The 18,204-nt window shown below is 43.3% G+C and overlaps 1 long non-coding RNA gene across 1 annotated transcript in view; it reads right to left on the reverse strand.

The window, feature by feature from the left end:
* Positions 1-910: 910 nt before the first annotated feature.
* Positions 911-18,204, reverse strand: part of LOC137517530 (uncharacterized) — a 66,509-nt gene continuing 49,215 nt past the window's right edge. The window contains exon 3 of the long non-coding RNA XR_011020557.1: positions 911-1,413. This is a non-coding gene — a long non-coding RNA (uncharacterized lncRNA). The remainder of the gene's footprint in view (positions 1,414-18,204) is intronic.

Below are 18,204 nucleotides of genomic sequence, written 5' to 3' on the forward strand. Positions count from 1 at the left end.
AACTGACCCGGGAAACTTTTTTGTCCACTTACAATTGCTGGAGTTGGGTGCGTGTGGGTCTGCCTGCGTGCGTGGGGGTCTGCCTGATGCTGTCTGTTGTCCTTGGATTTCTGAAAAGGAAGTTACCAACCCCCTCAACCTGCTTTTCCTGGGACTAGCAGTCTACCTGCCCGCCCCAGATTGTCACCTTTTCCCTCTATTGTCCACTCCTGGCTGACCTGGGGTCATCTTACAACCATCCAGGTCATGTGCTCCTCTCGCCTAGCTCCGCCCTGCTCTGGAGCTCACTTTCTATACACTCTACAAATCAAAGTTGGTAAAACAAACCTAACTATAAGCTTTCTCTCCCTGAAGTATACACTTTTCTCCCTGGCTGTCTCTCCAGCTGCTATTACACAGAGAATGCAAGATGGAGTTAAAAACCTCTTTATATCTTGCTGTGGTGGGATCTCTTCTTGTTGGCTACTGTGCCTTGCTTTGCATCCTGGAAGGAAGCAAATTATTTGCTTAGCAAGCACTCATTTCTCTTTCGCACCAAAATTTTAGAGCTATACTTCCCCTGATTTTGCCTGCGCTTATTCATCGAGAAAGCAACAGCATGGCATACCACTGGCCGGGAAAGTTCAGTAAGGCGTAAGGCCAGATCACCACAAGATCAGACTTACAAATATCGCTCTCATATCCCCTAAAATGAGGTAATGCTTGTCCTCTTTCTGTCACTTTTATTCTTTTTTTTTTTCTTATAGCCCATTTGTCATTTTACAATTTTTTTTGCCAATTTACAACGTCAAAATCAAATTTAAACTCCTGAAACATTCCCAGCCTTCCTAAATAGGCTGTTAACTGAATATAAAAAGTAAAGAAGAAATCTGAAAAACCTAATGTTTTTGACATTTTACACCCACTCTACATTGATACATTTAAACCACAGGAAATGTACAGTAGTACATGCAACTATCAGGACACTGTGTAACGTCATAGGAATCTACTATGAAGTAAAAAAAAGAAAAAAAGAAAAAAGAAGAAGTGCTGTGTAAAATAAAGCTAGCAGTTACTGCCAGTGACTAAAAGTGAGAAAAGGGTTTGTGGTTGTACTGGTGTGTAACATCAATCGTACCTATTAACTGATTACATAATTACTCATTTTCCTTTGCTTAGAAATCCTTAAAGAAGGTTTTTCCTCTCCCCCTCTGTGTGGTCTGTTAATAGACTCTTCCGGTTGGAATGCTAAAATAGTAGACGATGGATTACTACAAAGCAGACACCTATAACCTCCGTGCCACATAAAGTTACATAGTGAAAGGTCATACTGTGATCCATAGCCTACAGATGTTTCATGGCTTTGTGATATCATTCTCTTGGGAAACTTGGTCATGCTCTTTCATCTGAGGCATCCTAATTCCAAGTAAGCCACTGTAAGTGAAAGAAACAAAAAAGAATGTGGGTGGTAGACTTTAACTCTTGTTATTTTTCATTTATATAAAAATTTCTGTCAACATCAAACTGAATACAAAATAAATAAATACATGGAGAGAGACAGAGAAGAGAGAGAGAAAAATTGTACAGGAATTCAGCATGTAAGTGCACAGACAAATAAATATCTTGGCATTCCCTGCCTGCAATATACAGTATATACTGTATATCATCAAGCATTTCACATTCTGATATTGATATAATTGTAATAAACCATCGCTGCACAATTACATTTACTAAATTATAAAAATTACATTCAGTTTGGAGCAGACACAGTATTATTGGGAAGACGATAAGAGGTTAAATGCAGGCATAATAGGGTCAGGTACAGGACAGGTACAGGACTACAAAGAACAAGGTGTCGGAGCACAGGCCATATTAAAAATAAAATACTATGGTAGCTCAGAGTGTATATAAATAATAATTTAGGTTTAGTGAGTAATTACAAAGCAAAATAGTAATGAAACAGGGGCCAGAACTAGGTGAAATAGGAAAAAATAGGAAAATGTACAAAATGATTACCGTATTTTTCGGACTATAAGACACACTTTTTCTTCCCCAAAACTAGGGGGAAAAAGTGGGTGCGTCTTATATTCTAAAGGTACGGTATTTGGGCCCCAAAACATACTTACCGGATCCTTCTGCCGTGATCCTCTCCTCCTCCGCCTGACTGCTGCCATCTGAGGGTCATCTGAGGGTCCCAGCTGTGATGATCCTACGGTCCCAGCCATCCCATCCAGTATACCGGGTCTTCAGTGTCCCAGCCGCCAGATCGTCTTCACTGCAGACAGCAGCCTTGCAGTAATCACGCGCTGTTGTCCCGCTGACAACCCCCATGGTAACGGCGTCCTCTTTCTAGTTACAGTGCCCCCTTCTGTGTGACGAGCAGCGCATGTGTGCCTGACGTCATGACTCATGTGTGAACCCTGTAGTTAACCTAACTATAATCTTATATTGTACTATTTGTAATTGTCTATTCTTTATAGACCATAGATGTTGGAAGATTGATGGCCAGATTGTACTGTCTAGAGATGAGCCAAAGTCCCTTTCCCATTTCTGACAGAAGGGGGGTAGCGTAACAGAGAAATATGTGCCTAGGAATGTATAGAGTCTAGAAATGAGCTTGGGTGGCCGTTTTTAAATAAATAGTAGTTCAAAATCATTTAATTGGGTAAATATGTTTCCTTCTTTTGCCTTTAATTTTCGATAGAAGCTTCTCAGCTTGATAAGCCCCCAGATATTAGCTCTGTCTAGATCTAAGTCTAGTTTTTTTGTTATTTACATCACTTAAACCGTGGTAAACCGTGGTAAATCCTGATGTCTTCGTCAATACCATTAATTTTAAACCAGGCATCTGACTGGGCCGGCTGGAAATCAGGGTGGTGTCTCAAAGCTACCAATGGGGAGATCCCATTATATTTATACCAATGATCAGTTACTTTACTTAGTGTAGTCAGGGTAGGTTTTACCAATGGGTGGTTAGTTGTTTTAATAAGGTTACAATAATACAATACAATAACCTTTGTAAAGCGCTTTTCTCCTATAGGACTCAAAGTGCATCTGTAAAGAATAGCGGAGATGCCGCCACATGGGCAAGCGGCTTGGTGGCCATCTCAGCGTTCCAGCCGGCGGCTTCTGCTGCGCAGCTACATGCTGCTGGTTCGCCTGGTCCTTTAGTGCACACAGATTAAGAGCTACGCCCGCGCGCGCCAGTCGACAGGACCTTTATGCAAGTAGAAGGGGAGTCAGCTGATCAAGCCGGTCAGCTGACTCCAGCTATGCTCCGGATTGGCTGAGTGACTTGGGCAGCACTGTGGAGGGCTCTGGGTATTTATAGGACTTGCCTGTCAGTTGCAAGTTGTCTGCTGTTGTGAATGCTTACGTGTGAGCGCTCAGACCCTAGTCAGATCTTACAGTGTGTTAGAACCAGCCGGAGCTGGGAATTCACACTTAGTCAGATTCCGTTGATAGCTTTAAGTACTATTGTATTGTGAGACTTGTGTACCATTCTTTAGTCTAGTTCCCAGGGGTTGAAACCAAGGACTTCACACCTAAACTAGGATATTGCTATATTGCTACTGTTCATCTGTTAGTCTAGTTCCCAGGTGTTGAAACCAAGGACTTCTTACCTAGACTAGGATATTGCTACTACCACTGTTTATCTGTTATGATCTCTCGCCTTCCTGACTACTCTCTTGCTTACTGATTCGGTACTTCTGCCTATCTGATAACCGTTGCCGACACTGCCTGTACCTTGATACCGAATCATTCTTCCGACTCTGTACTGTATCTGTCCATACGTTGCTGACCTTGCTTGTCTGTCCTTTCTGTCCTCACTAGTGGGTCTGCCATTAGTGAGGGAATCCTTTAGGGCTGTCACCTAACCTTTAGGTGATCAGCCTTGCTGTAATGTCTGTGACACTTGCTCCTCAGGTGTCTGTTAGCTGCAAGCAGAGTCTTTTGGATCACCTGCTCCTCAGGAGATCATCTTGCAGCACAGTCAGTGGTCCCTGCTCCTCAGGGGTCAACTGGCTGCAGTACAGTCTGATTCCCTGCTCCTCAGGGAATGCTTGGCTGTAGTACAGACATAATCACTCATTCCACCAGTGACCACCCCTGCAGCACAGTCAGTGGTCCCTGCTCCTCAGGTGTCCACTGGCTGTGGTACAATCTGAATTCCCTGCTCCTCAGGGAATTCTTGGCTGCAGTACAGTCTGAGTTCCCTTCTCCTCAGGGGATCCTAGGCTATTGCTTAGTCTTGATCACCTGCTCTTCAGGTGATCATATTCTCAAACACCATCAGTAGTCCCTGCTTCTCAGGTGTCCACTGGCTGCAGTGCAGTCCGAATCCCCTGCCCCTCAGGGGATCCTTGGCTGCAGTATTGTCTGTATCTCCCGCTCCTCGGGAGATAACTCCTCCAATTACTGTTGCACCAAGCACAATACCACATTGGGTGTCCTGTGTCTAGCTACAGCATCGTTACAGCATCGTTGCGTATAGATGTTTTATCCCAGGACAGGGGAGGTTGATAGGCAAGTTTTGCAAAAGATAGAGCACTTTTGGTAGTATCATCATTTTTAGAATATCAATCCTGCCAGAATATTAAAATAGGGTCGCTCCCAACCTCTTAGCTTATGCCTACATTCTTTTAGCAAGTTCTTAAAATTTAGGGCATATAGGTCCAGATTTCTCCTTCCCAGCCGCACACCCAGATATTTCACTGATGAACTTGCCCATATGAAGTTACTTAGAGGTATTTTTTTTATTTTTTTTCCACTGCGCTTTTAGAACAACCCAGATTTAATATAGTAGTTTTATTTTCGTTTACTTTAAAATTGGAGCAAATGCAAACGTTTGTTAGAAGACCAAGGATAGATGGCCATTGATTTTCACATAAGCTAATTGATTTCTGTTAAGATTTTGAATTTGGGCAATAAGTGCTTTTAGAAATAAAGAAAACCCTGAGAATCCCCCGTAAGGAGATGATCTAGTCCAAAACCTGTTGGTTCTGGCAGATTTCTACTTCCTACTGTAAGTCACAGCAACATATGAGAAACGTAATTTATAGCTCATTTTACTCTGGGAGAAATGTACTTCTTATTTCTATATATTTACATGTACTTTACATTTTACGATATTAAGTGTATAGGACAAGGGATATAATTCTTGGAGTAATTCTTCTTGCTGCTTTGGAGAATTCTTGGAGTCATGCATGGGAAAAGGTTAGGAAGAGAAATACCAGTGGTGAATAGGTAAGTTTGGGTGTCATCTGCATTCAGATGGTTTAATAGGATATCAGTTTGTCAAGATATGAGGTGTAGAGATAGAAGAGCGTAGGTCCAAGGAATGAGCCTTGGAAAACACCAACAGGGAGGGGACTGGAAGAAGAAGAGCTACCATTGAAAGTGATTTGAGAATGAGACATCATATAAATAGAAAGCAAGCCATGAAAGGGTAGCATCACAAATCCTGATGGGTCTGGACTCAATCAACAATATCAAAAGCAGACGAAAGAAGAGGAGAGACTAGACTCTGAAACCTTTGAGAGAGGTATTTCAGAGGAATAAGTTGGTCTAAAGCCAGAATGAAGAATGTCATGTAAGGGGTGGGAGTTGAGAAATTAGGTTACTCTTTTAAAACAAGGCACTTAAATAGTTAGATACAGGTGAAACTCGAAAAATTAGAATATTGTGCAAAAGTCCATTTATTTCAGTAATTCAATTTAGAAGGTGAAACTAATATATGAAATAGGAACCCTTTGAAGGTATTTTAAATTAATTAGCTGATTAGAGTCTGCCACTTTGAGTCTGCCACTTAGAATATTGAATATTTTCCCAATATTCTAATGGTCTGAGATTTAGGTTTTGGGGTTTTCATAAGCTGTAAGCCATGATCATCAAAATTATAACAAATAAAGGCTTGAAATAGAAAGAAGAAGAAACCGGTAGCCCTTAAAGAGACACTGAAGTCTCTTAAAAATCATCTTTTTATTATAAAATCCTGTGTAATATGATAGCCTTACCTAAAACGCCGCATCCCCGCCGCTGAAATCTAAATTCCCCCTAACTCCCCCCTCCCTCTCCCCAGCAAAATCCATGACTTTCTTGGTCGTGGATTTTGCTGCCCTGTACGCTTCCGTGTGAGGCAAAGCTATGAGCTGCAGCTCTGCCTCTACACGCGTCTGTCAGCGGCGGATCTCCGCCTCTCCTCCGCCCCTCTCCGTGAAGGAAGACTGAGAGGGGCGGGGGAGGGGTGGCAATCCGGGCTGACAGACGCGCTGAGAGGCAGAGCTGCGGCTCATAGCTCTGCCTCTCATGGAAGCGCTGTCCGAATTGCCCCCCGGGGAGTTTGGGGGGATTTAGATAGATTACAGCAGCGGGGATGCGGCGGGCTATCATATTACACAGGATTTTATAATAAAAAGATGATTTTTAAGAGACTTCAGAGTCTCTTTAAGGAAGATCCAGAAGGCAGAGGATGGCACAGAGGAAGCGATCAGGCCGGAGGGGGCTGGAGGAAGTCCCAGGTATGTATGATTTTTTTTTTCTTTTCATCTCTGATACACTTTAAATAAGGATTATTTCCTTAAGTTAAAGAGACTCAGAGATGACTAAAATAAATGTTTTATACATACCAGGGGCTTCCTCCAGCTCCATCCACATAGATCCGCATCATTTTGGTCGTACCAATGGTCTAGCACCATACAAAATAAATGGGATACAGTTGGGGACATCAAACTTGGAGAAGGACTTAGGAGTACTCATCGACAACAAGTTAAATAATTGTATTCAATGCCAAGCCGCTAAAGCTAATAAAATATTGGGATGCATTAAAAGGGAAATAAAAACTTGAGATGCTAGCATAATATTGCCCCTGTTTAACTCTCTAGTAAGGCCACATCTGGAATATGGAATTCAGTTCTGGGCACCACATTACAGGAAAGATATTGCAGTTTTAGAGCAGGTGCAGAGATTAGCAACAACATTGATACGTGGGACGGAAGGTCTCACTTACCTAGAAAGGTTAGATAAACTGGGTTTATTTAGTCTAGAGAAAAGAAGCCTTAGAGGAGATCTAATTAACATGTATAAATACATCAGAGCGGGCAATATAAAAGCTTGGTGGATAAGCTTTTTGTCTCTAGGCCTTCTTAAAGGACTAGAGGACATGATCTGTGCATGGAGGAAAAACATTTTAGCCATGTATTTAGGAAAGGGTTCTTTACAGTAAGAGTGATTAAGATGTGGAATGCATTGCCACAGGAAGGAGTTATGGCAAATTCTGTATCTGCATTTAAAGGGGGCTTAGATGCTTTCCTTGCGTTGAAAGACATCCATGGCTACAATTACTAGGTAATGCCCAGTGATGTTGATCCAGGGACTTTATCTGATTGCCATCTGGAGTCGGGAAGGAATTTTTTCCCTTTTGGGGCTAATTGGACCACGCCTTGTATGGGTTTTTCACCTTCCTCTGGATCAACAGAGATATGTGAGGGAGCAGGCACGTGTTGTACTTTTGTTCTCTGGTTGAACTCAATGGACGTATGTCTTTTTTCAACCCAAATAACTATGTAAGGGGAAGACAAACATATGAAGACAAATTCACAGAGATGAATGCAAGTGTAAAGTGTGTGAGGAGTTATCACCTGGCCTGAGCTTTCCTTAAGTGGAGCAATGTAAAGTGAAGCATTCTTAACTGCGACCTTAGCTTTATTTTTTACTGGTTTGTGAAGAAGGAGACTCTGTATGGAGAGAAATATACACAGCAGGAACACAGGGAGTGAGGGAGAGACAGACATCAAGCAAACAGACACACACACACACACACACACACACACAAACACACACACACACACACACACACACACACACACACACACACATGCTCACACACAGAGAGAAAAACACTCAGACTCAGCCCCACACACAGCTACAGCCTCTGTCTCTCTCTCTCTCTCTTTCCTTCTCTGCCTGTCTTACACAGACTAGCTGTAATCATCCTGGCAGCAGGAGGGGTGGAGCTACATCCTGCCTGCCTGCACTCCTCCCCTACCTATCTATTACATGTAATAATAACTACAGTGGTACACTGGAAGTACACTGGTACACTGGAGTAGTAAGACAACACTCTCACTATGAAAACGTATCACTACATGTTAATAAAGCAAACGTCTACTGAAAGAACTGAATTAACACTTAAAATACCAATCGATATGTGGTGATAAATATTCACCTTCCTTATTATCAGCAGTGTGATCTTAATGAATTGTGGCCTACATCTTGGGCAGAGAAGGTGATGTAGGATTGAGGAGGGAGTTAAATGTGGCATATAGGAGGTGTTGTTTGGATACCCTTGGAGATATGAGTGCAGCAAAGTACTTTTATGCTTTTTTTACGCTTGTAGTTGAGGATGTGGCAATTGAGGTAAGATTTTCTCCACTTGTCTTTAGTTTAATGGGCAATCTTTTTACAGACCTCTTGTGTTATCTTTTTGTCATGGCTGAGCCTGTGGATTAGTCGACTGGTGACAGCAGAAAATGGCAGGAGAAACATTATTCCAAGCTAAGCATAACATCATTTTATTGGCATCCAGTTCACCAGTAAAGAGAAGAAAGATTAGATAGAATGGAGAATGAGCAAGTTCAGGGAGTTTCAGAATAGGGTATGGGTTAGGCTGGGAAGGGTTAAAAGAGGAAAGGAAGTAAGATGGTCAAATGTAAAAAAAGGTTGTGGTCAGAGAGGGGAAAGGTTGTGTTAATGATTAAAGATGGCCCGAATGGTTCGCACACAAATGTATTTGCGCAAATAACGCGGATTTGCGTTTGAATCGAACCGCGAACCTTCAGCGAGTTTGACTCGCCCCTATACTACATCATTGAGCTAAACTTTGACCCTCTACATCACAATCAGCAGACACATGGCAGCCAATTAGGCTGCACTCCCTCTTCTTATAAAAGGCAGCAGCGTCGGCCATTTTTTCACTCTGCCTGCTGCTGCTATTAGTGAGAGAAGGGAGAGAGGTTCCTGCAGAGATAGGGAAAGCTTAGTTAGGCTCTTGTTAGTGTGCTCCTTGCTGATATTTGTTGCTGAAAAGCACCACCAAAACAGCTCTTTTGAGAGCTAATGTTCTTATCATGTTTTTTTTTTTTTTTGTGGCCCACTGACACTGCATATACAGCCCTGTCTGTCGCAGCTGGCCCTTGCTTAATTGCTATACTGTGCCAGGCCCAGCACATTCATCACACCTTTTCACTGCACCTGTGTGACTGCACATTGTATCATACCATCAGCAGTCACTGCATACCTTTTCACTGCACCTGTGTGACTGCAGTACTGCACTTTGTATTATACCAGCAGTCACTGCATACCTTTTCACTGCACCTGTGTGACTGCACAATGTATCATACCACCAGCAGTCACTGCATACCTTTTCACTGCACCTCTGTGACTGCACATTGTATCATACCACCAGCAGTCACTGCATACCATTTTACTGCACCTGTGTGACTGCGCATTGTATCATACCACCAGCAGTCACTGCATACAGTTTCACTGCACCTGTGTAACTGTACATTGTATTATAGCAGCAGTCAGTGCATACCTTTCACTGCACCTGTGTGACTGCACATTGTATTATACCAGCAGTCAGTACAAACTTTTCACTGCACCTGTGTGACTGCACATTGTATTATAGGAGCAGTTAGTGCATACCTTTCACTGCACCTGTGTGACTGCACATTGTATTATACCAGCAGTCAGTGCATACCTTTCACTGCACCTGTGTGACTGCACATCACAGCATACCAGCAGTCACAGCATACCTTTCACTGCATCTGTGTGACTGCACATTGTATTATAGTAACAGTCAGTGCATACCTTTCACTGCACCTCTGTGACTGCACATTATATCATACCATCAGCAGTCACTGCATACCTTTTCACTGCACCTCTGTGACTGCACATTGTATTATAGCGGCAGTCACTGCATACCTTTCACTGCATCTGTGTGACTGCACATTGTATTATACCAGCAGACAGTGCATACCTTTCACTGCACCTCTGTGACTGCGCATTGTATCATGCCACCAGTAGTCACTGCATACCTTTTCACTGCACCTGTGTAACTGCACATTGCAATATTATACCAGTCAGTGCATTCCTTTCACTGCATCTGTGTGACTGCATATTGAATTATAGCGGCAGTCAGTGCATACCTTTCACTGCACCTGTGTAACTGCACATTGTATCATACCACCAGCAGTCAGTGCATACCTTTTCACTGCACCTGTGTGACTGCACATTATATCATACCTACAGCAGTCACTGCGTACCTTTGCACTGCACCTCTGTGACTGCACATTGTATTATAGCGGCAGTCACTACATACCTTTCACTGCACCTGTGTGACTGCACATTGTATTATACCAGCAGTCAGTACAAACATTTCACTGCACCTGTGTAACTGCACATTGTATTATAGGAGCAGTTAGTGCATACCTTTCCCTGCACCTGTGTGACTGCACATTGTATTATACCAGCAGTCAGTGCATACCTTTCACTGCACCTGGGTGACTGCACATCACAGCATACCAGCAGTCACAGCATACCTTTCACTGCATCTGTGTGACTGCACATTGTATTATAGCAACAGTCAGTGCATACCTTTCACTGCACCTCTGTGACTGCACATTATATCATACCATCAGCAGTCACTGCATACCTTTTCATTGCACCTCTGTGACTGCACATTGTATTATAGCGGCAGTCACTGCATACCTTTCACTGCATCTGTGTGACTGCACATTGTATTATACCAGCAGACAGTGCATACCTTTCACTGCACCTGTGTAACTGCACATTGTAATATTATATCAGTCAGTGCATACCTTTTACTGCACCGGTGTAACTGCACATTGTATCATACCACCAGCAGTCAGTGCATACCTTTTCACTGCACCTCTGTGACTGCACATTGTATCATGCCACCAGTAGTCACTGCATACCTTTTCACTGCACCTGTGTAACTGCACATTGCAATATTATACCAGTCAATGCATTCCTTTCACTGCATTTGTGTGACTGCATATTGAATTATAGCGGAAGTCAGTGCATACCTTTCACTGCACCTGTGTAACTGCACATTGTATCATACCACCAACAGTCAGTGCATACCTTTTCACTGCACCTGTGTGACTGCACATTATATCATACCATCAGCAGTCACTGCGTACCTTTTCACTGCACCTCTGTGACTGCACATTGTATTATAGCGGCAGTAACTGCATACCTTTCACTGCATCTGTGTGACTGCACATTGTATTATACCAGCAGTCAGTGCATACCTTTCACTGCACCTGTGTAACTGCACATTGTATCATACCACCAGCAGTCAGTGCATACCTTTTCACTGCACCTCTGTGACTGCACATTGTATCATGCCACCAGCAGTCACTGCATACCTTTTCACTGCATCTGTGTAACTGCACATTGTAATATTATACCAGTCAGTGCATACCTTTCACTGCATCTGTGTGACTGCATATTGAATTATAGCAGAAGTCAGTGCATACCTTTCACTGCACCTGTGTGACTGCACATTGTATCATACCACCAGCAGTCAGTGCATACCTTTTCACTGCACCTCTGTGACTGCACATTGTATCATGCCACCAGCAGTCACTGCATACCTTTCACTGCACCTGTGTGACTGCACATTGTATTATACCAGCAGTCAGTGCATACCTTTCACTGCACCTGTGTAACTTCACATTGTATTATTATAGCAGTCAGTGCATTCCTTTCACTGCATCTGTGTGACTGCATATTGAATTAAAGCAGCAGTCAGTGCATACCTTTCACTGCACCTGTGTAACTGCACATTGTATCATACTGCCAGCAGTCACTGCATTCCTTTTCACTGCACCTGTGTGACTGCACATTGTATTATACCAGTCAGCGCATACCTTTCACTGCACCTGTGTGACTGCACATTGTATTATACCAGCAGACAGTGCATACCTTTCACTGCACCTGTGTAACTGCACATTGTAATATTATATCAGTCAGTGCATACCTTTCACTGCACCGGTGTAACTGCACATTGTATCATGCCACCAGTAGTCACTGCATACCTTTTCACTGCACCTGTGTAACTGCACATTGCAATATTATACCAGTCAATGCATTCCTTTCACTGCATCTGTGTGACTGCATATTGAATTATAGCGGCAGTCAGTGCATACCTTTCACTGCACCTGTGTAACTGCACATTGTATCATACTGCCAGCAGTCACTGCATTCCTTTTCACTGCACCTGTGTGACTGCACATTGTATTATACCAGTCAGTGCATACCTTTCACTGCACCTGTGTGACTGCACATTGTATTATACCAGCAGACAGTGCATACCTTTCACTGCATCTGTGTGACTGCACATTGTATTATACCAGCAGTCAGTGCATACCTTTCACTGCACCTGTGTAACTGCACATTGTAATATTATACCAGTCAGTGCATACCTTTCACTGCATCTGTGTGACTGCATATTGAATTATAGCAGCAGTCAGTGCATACCTTTCACTGCACCTGTGTAACTGCACATTGTATCATACCACCAGCAGTCAGTGCATACCTTTTCACTGCACCTCTGTGACTGCACATTGTATCATGCCACCAGCAGTCACTGCATACCTTTTCACTGCATCTGTGTAACTGCACATTGTAATATTATACCAGTCAGTGCATACCTTTCACTGCATCTGTGTAACTGCATATTGAATTATACCAGCAGTCAGTGCATACCTTTCACTGCACCTGTGTAACTGCACATTGTAATATTATACCAGTCAGTGCATACCTTTCACTGCATCTGTGTGACTGCACATTGTATTATACCAGCAGTCAGTGCATACCTTTCACTGCACCTGTGTAACTGCACATTGTAATATTATACCAGTCAGTGCATACCTTTCACTGCATCTGTGTGACTGCATATTGAATTATAGCAGCAGTCAGTGCATACCTTTCACTGCACCTGTGTAACTGCACATTGTATCATACCACCAGCAGTCAGTGCATACCTTTTCACTGCACCTCTGTGACTGCACATTGTATCATGCCACCAGCAGTCACTGCATACCTTTTCACTGCATCTGTGTAACTGCACATTGTAATATTATACCAGTCAGTGCATACCTTTCACTGCACCTGTGTGACTGCACATTGTATCATACCACCAGCAGTCAGTGCATACCTTTTCACTGCACCTCTGTGACTGCACATTGTATCATGCCACCAGCAGTCACTGCATACCTTTCACTGCACCTGTGTGACTGCACATTGTATTATACCAGCAGTCAGTGCATACCTTTCACTGCACCTGTGTAACTTCACATTGTATTATTATAGTAGTCAGTGCATACCTTTCACTGCATCTGTGTGACTGCATATTGAATTAAAGCAGCAGTCAGTGCATACCTTTCACTGCACCTGTGTAACTGCACATTGTATCATACTGCCAGCAGTCACTGCATTCCTTTTCACTGCACCTGTGTGACTGCACATTGTATTATACCAGTCAGTGCATACCTTTCACTGCACCTGTGTGACTGCACATTGTATTATACCAGCATTCAGTGCATACTTTTCACTGCACCTGCATGACTGAACATTGTATTATACCAGCAATCAGTGCACACCTTTCACTGCACCTATGTAACTGCACATTGTATTATTATACCAGTCAGTGCATACCTTTCACTGCATCTGTGTGACTGCACATCACAGCATACCAGCAGTCACAGCATACCTTTCACTGCATCTGTGTGACTGCACATTGTATTATAGCAACAGTCAGTGCATTCCTTTCACTGCACCTCTGTGACTGCACATTATATCATACCATCAGCAGTCACTGCATACCTTTTCACTGCACCTCTGTGACTGCACATTGTATTATAGCGGCAGTCACTGCATACCTTTCACTGCATCTGTGTGACTGCATATTGAATTATAGCAGAAGTCAGTGCATACCTTTCACTGCACCTGTGTAACTGCACATTGTATCATACCACCAGCAGTCAGTGCATACCTTTTCACTGCACCTCTGTGACTGCACATTGTATCATGCCACCAGCAGTCACTGCATACCTTTCACTGCACCTGTGTGACTGCACATTGTATTATACCAGCAGTCAGTGCATACCTTTCACTGCACCTGTGTAACTTCACATTGTATTATTATACCAGTCAGTGCATACCTTTCACTGCACCTGTGTGACTGCATATTGAATTAAAGCAGCAGTCAGTGCATACCTTTCACTGCACCTGTGTAACTGCACATTGTATCATACTGCCAGCAGTCACTGCATTCCTTTTCACTGCACCTGTGTGACTGCACATTGTATTATACCAGTCAGTGCATACCTTTCACTGCACCTGTGTGACTGCACATGACAGCATACCAGCAGTCAAAGCATACCTTTCACTGCATCTGTGTGACTGCACATTGTATTATAGTAACAGTCAGTGCATACCTTTCACTGCACCTCTGTGACTGCACATTATATCATACCATCAGCAGTCACTGCATACCTTTTCACTGCACCTCTGTGACTGCACATTGTATTATAGCGGCAGTCACTGCATACATTTCACTGCATCTGTGTGACTGCACATTGTAGTATACCAGCAGACAGTGCATACCTTTCACTGCACCTCTGTGACTGCACATTGTATCATGCCACCTGTAGTCACTGCATACCTTTTCACTGCACCTGTGTAACTGCACATTGCAATATTATACCAGTCAGTGCATTCCTTTCACTGCATCTGTGTGACTGCATATTGAATTATAGCGGCAGTCAGTGCATACCTTTCACTGCACCTGTGTAACTGCACATTGTATCATACTACCAGCAGTCAGTGCATACCTTTTCACTGCACCTGTGTGACTGCACATTATATCATACCTACAGCAGTCACTGCGTACCTTTTCACTGCACCTCTGTGACTGCACATTGTATTATAGCGGCAGTCACTACATACCTTTCACTGCACCTGTGTGACTGCACATTGTATTATACCAGCAGTCAGTACAAACATTTCACTGCACCTGTGTAACTGCACATTGTATTATAGGAGCAGTTAGTGCATACCTTTCACTGCACCTGTGTGACTGCACATTGTATTATACCAGCAGTCAGTGCATACCTTTCACTGCACCTGTGTGACTGCACATCACAGCATACCAGCAGTCACAGCATACCTTTCACTGCATCTGTGTGACTGCACATTGTAATATAGCAACAGTCAGTGCATACCTTTCACTGCACCTCTGTGACTGCACATTATATCATACCATCAGCAGTCACTGCATACCTTTTCATTACACCTCTGTGACTGCACATTGTATTATAGCGGCAGTCACTGCATACCTTTCACTGCATCTGTGTGACTGCACATTGTATTATACCAGCAGACAGTGCATACCTTTCACTGCACCTGTGTAACTGCACATTGTAATATTATATCAGTCAGTGCATACCTTTCACTGCACCGGTGTAACTGCACATTGTATCATACCACCAGCAGTCAGTGCATACCTTTTCACTGCACCTCTGTGACTGTACATTGTATCATGCCACCAGTAGTCACTGCATACCTTTTCACTGCACCTGTGTAACTGCACATTGCAATATTATACCAGTCAATGCATTCCTTTCACTGCATCTGTGTGACTGCATATTGAATTATAGCGGCAGTCAGTGCATACCTTTCACTGCACCTGTGTAACTGCACATTGTATCATACCACCAACAGTCAGTGCATACCTTTTCACTGCACCTGTGTGACTGCACATTATATCATACCATCAGCAGTCACTGCGTACCTTTTCACTGCACCTCTGTGACTGCACATTGTATTATAGCGGCAGTCACTGCATACCTTTCACTGCATCTGTGTGACTGCACATTGTGTTATACCAGCAGTCAGTGCATACCTTTCACTGCACCTGTGTAACTGCACATTGTAGTATTATACCAGTCAGTGCATACCTTTCACTGCACCTGTGTAACTGCACATTGTATCATACCACCAGCAGTCAGTGCATACCTTTTCACTGCACCTCTGTGACTGCACATTGTATCATGCCACCAGCAGTCACTGCATACCTTTTCACTGCATCTGTGTAACTGCACATTGTAATATTATACCAGTCAGTGCATACCTTTCACTGCATCTGTGTGACTGCACATCACAGCATACCAGCAGTCACAGCATACCTTTCACTGTATCTGTGTGACTGCACATTGTATTATAGCAACAGTCAGTGCATACCTTTCACTGCACCTCTGTGACTGCACATTATATCATACCATCAGCAGTCACTGCATACCTTTTCACTGCACCTCTGTGACTGCACATTGTATTATAGCGGCAGTCACTGCATACCTTTCACTGCATCTGTGTGACTGCATATTGAATTATAGCAGAAGTCAGTGCATACCTTTCACTGCACCTGTGTAACTGCACATTGTATCATACCACCAGCAGTCAGTGCATACATTTTCACTGCACCTGTGTAACTGCACATTGCAATATTATACCAGTCAGTGCATTCCTTTCACTGCATCTGTGTGACTGCATATTGAATTATAGCGGCAGTCAGTGCATACCTTTCACTGCACCTGTGTAACTGCACATTGTATCATACTACCAGCAGTCAGTGCATACCTTTTCACTGCACCTGTGTGACTGCACATTATATCATACCTACAGCAGTCACTGCGTACCTTTTCACTGCACCTCTGTGACTGCACATTGTATTATAGCGGCAGTCACTACATACCTTTCACTGCACCTGTGTGACTGCACATTGTATTATACCAGCAGTCAGTACAAACATTTCACTGCACCTGTGTAACTGCACATTGTATTATAGGAGCAGTTAGTGCATACCTTTCACTGCACCTGTGTGACTGCACATTGTATTATACCAGCAGTCAGTGCATACCTTTCACTGCACCTGTGTGCCTGCACATCACAGCATACCAGCAGTCACAGCATACCTTTCACTGCATCTGTGTGACTGCACATTGTAATATAGCAACAGTCAGTGCATACCTTTCACTGCACCTCTGTGACTGCACATTATATCATACCATCAGCAGTCACTGCATACCTTTTCATTACACCTCTGTGACTGCACATTGTATTATAGCGGCAGTCACTGCATACCTTTCACTGCATCTGTGTGACTGCACATTGTATTATACCAGCAGACAGTGCATACCTTTCACTGCACCTGTGTAACTGCACATTGTAATATTATATCAGTCAGTGCATACCTTTCACTGCACCGGTGTAACTGTACATTGTATCATACCACCAGCAGTCAGTGCATACCTTTTCACTGCACCTCTGTGACTGTACATTGTATCATGCCACCAGTAGTCACTGCATACCTTTTCACTGCACCTGTGTAACTGCACATTGCAATATTATACCAGTCAATGCATTCCTTTCACTGCATCTGTGTGACTGCATATTGAATTATAGCGGCAGTCAGTGCATACCTTTCACTGCACCTGTGTAACTGCACATTGTATCATACCACCAACAGTCAGTGCATACCTTTTCACTGCACCTGTGTGACTGCACATTATATCATACCATCAGCAGTCACTGCGTACCTTTTCACTGCACCTCTGTGACTGCACATTGTATTATAGCGGCAGTCACTGCATACCTTTCACTGCATCTGTGTAACTGCACATTGTGTTATACCAGCAGTCAGTGCATACCTTTCACTGCACCTGTGTAACTGCACATTGTAATATTATACCAGTCAGTGCATACCTTTCACTGCACCTGTGTAACTGCACATTGTATCATACCACCAGCAGTCAGTGCATACCTTTTCACTGCACCTCTGTGACTGCACATTGTATCATGCCACCAGCAGTCACTGCATACCTTTTCACTGCATCTGTGTAACTGCACATTGTAATATTATACCAGTCAGTGCATACCTTTCACTGCATCTGTGTGACTGCACATCACAGCATACCAGCAGTCACAGCATACCTTTCACTGTATCTGTGTGACTGCACATTGTATTATAGCAACAGTCAGTGCATACCTTTCACTGCACCTCTGTGACTGCACATTATATCATACCATCAGCAGTCACTGCATACCTTTTCACTGCACCTCTGTGACTGCACATTG

The sequence above is a fragment of the Hyperolius riggenbachi genome, chromosome 5 (genome assembly GCF_040937935.1).
Source record: "Hyperolius riggenbachi isolate aHypRig1 chromosome 5, aHypRig1.pri, whole genome shotgun sequence".
Classification (NCBI taxonomy): Eukaryota; Metazoa; Chordata; class Amphibia; order Anura; family Hyperoliidae; genus Hyperolius; species Hyperolius riggenbachi.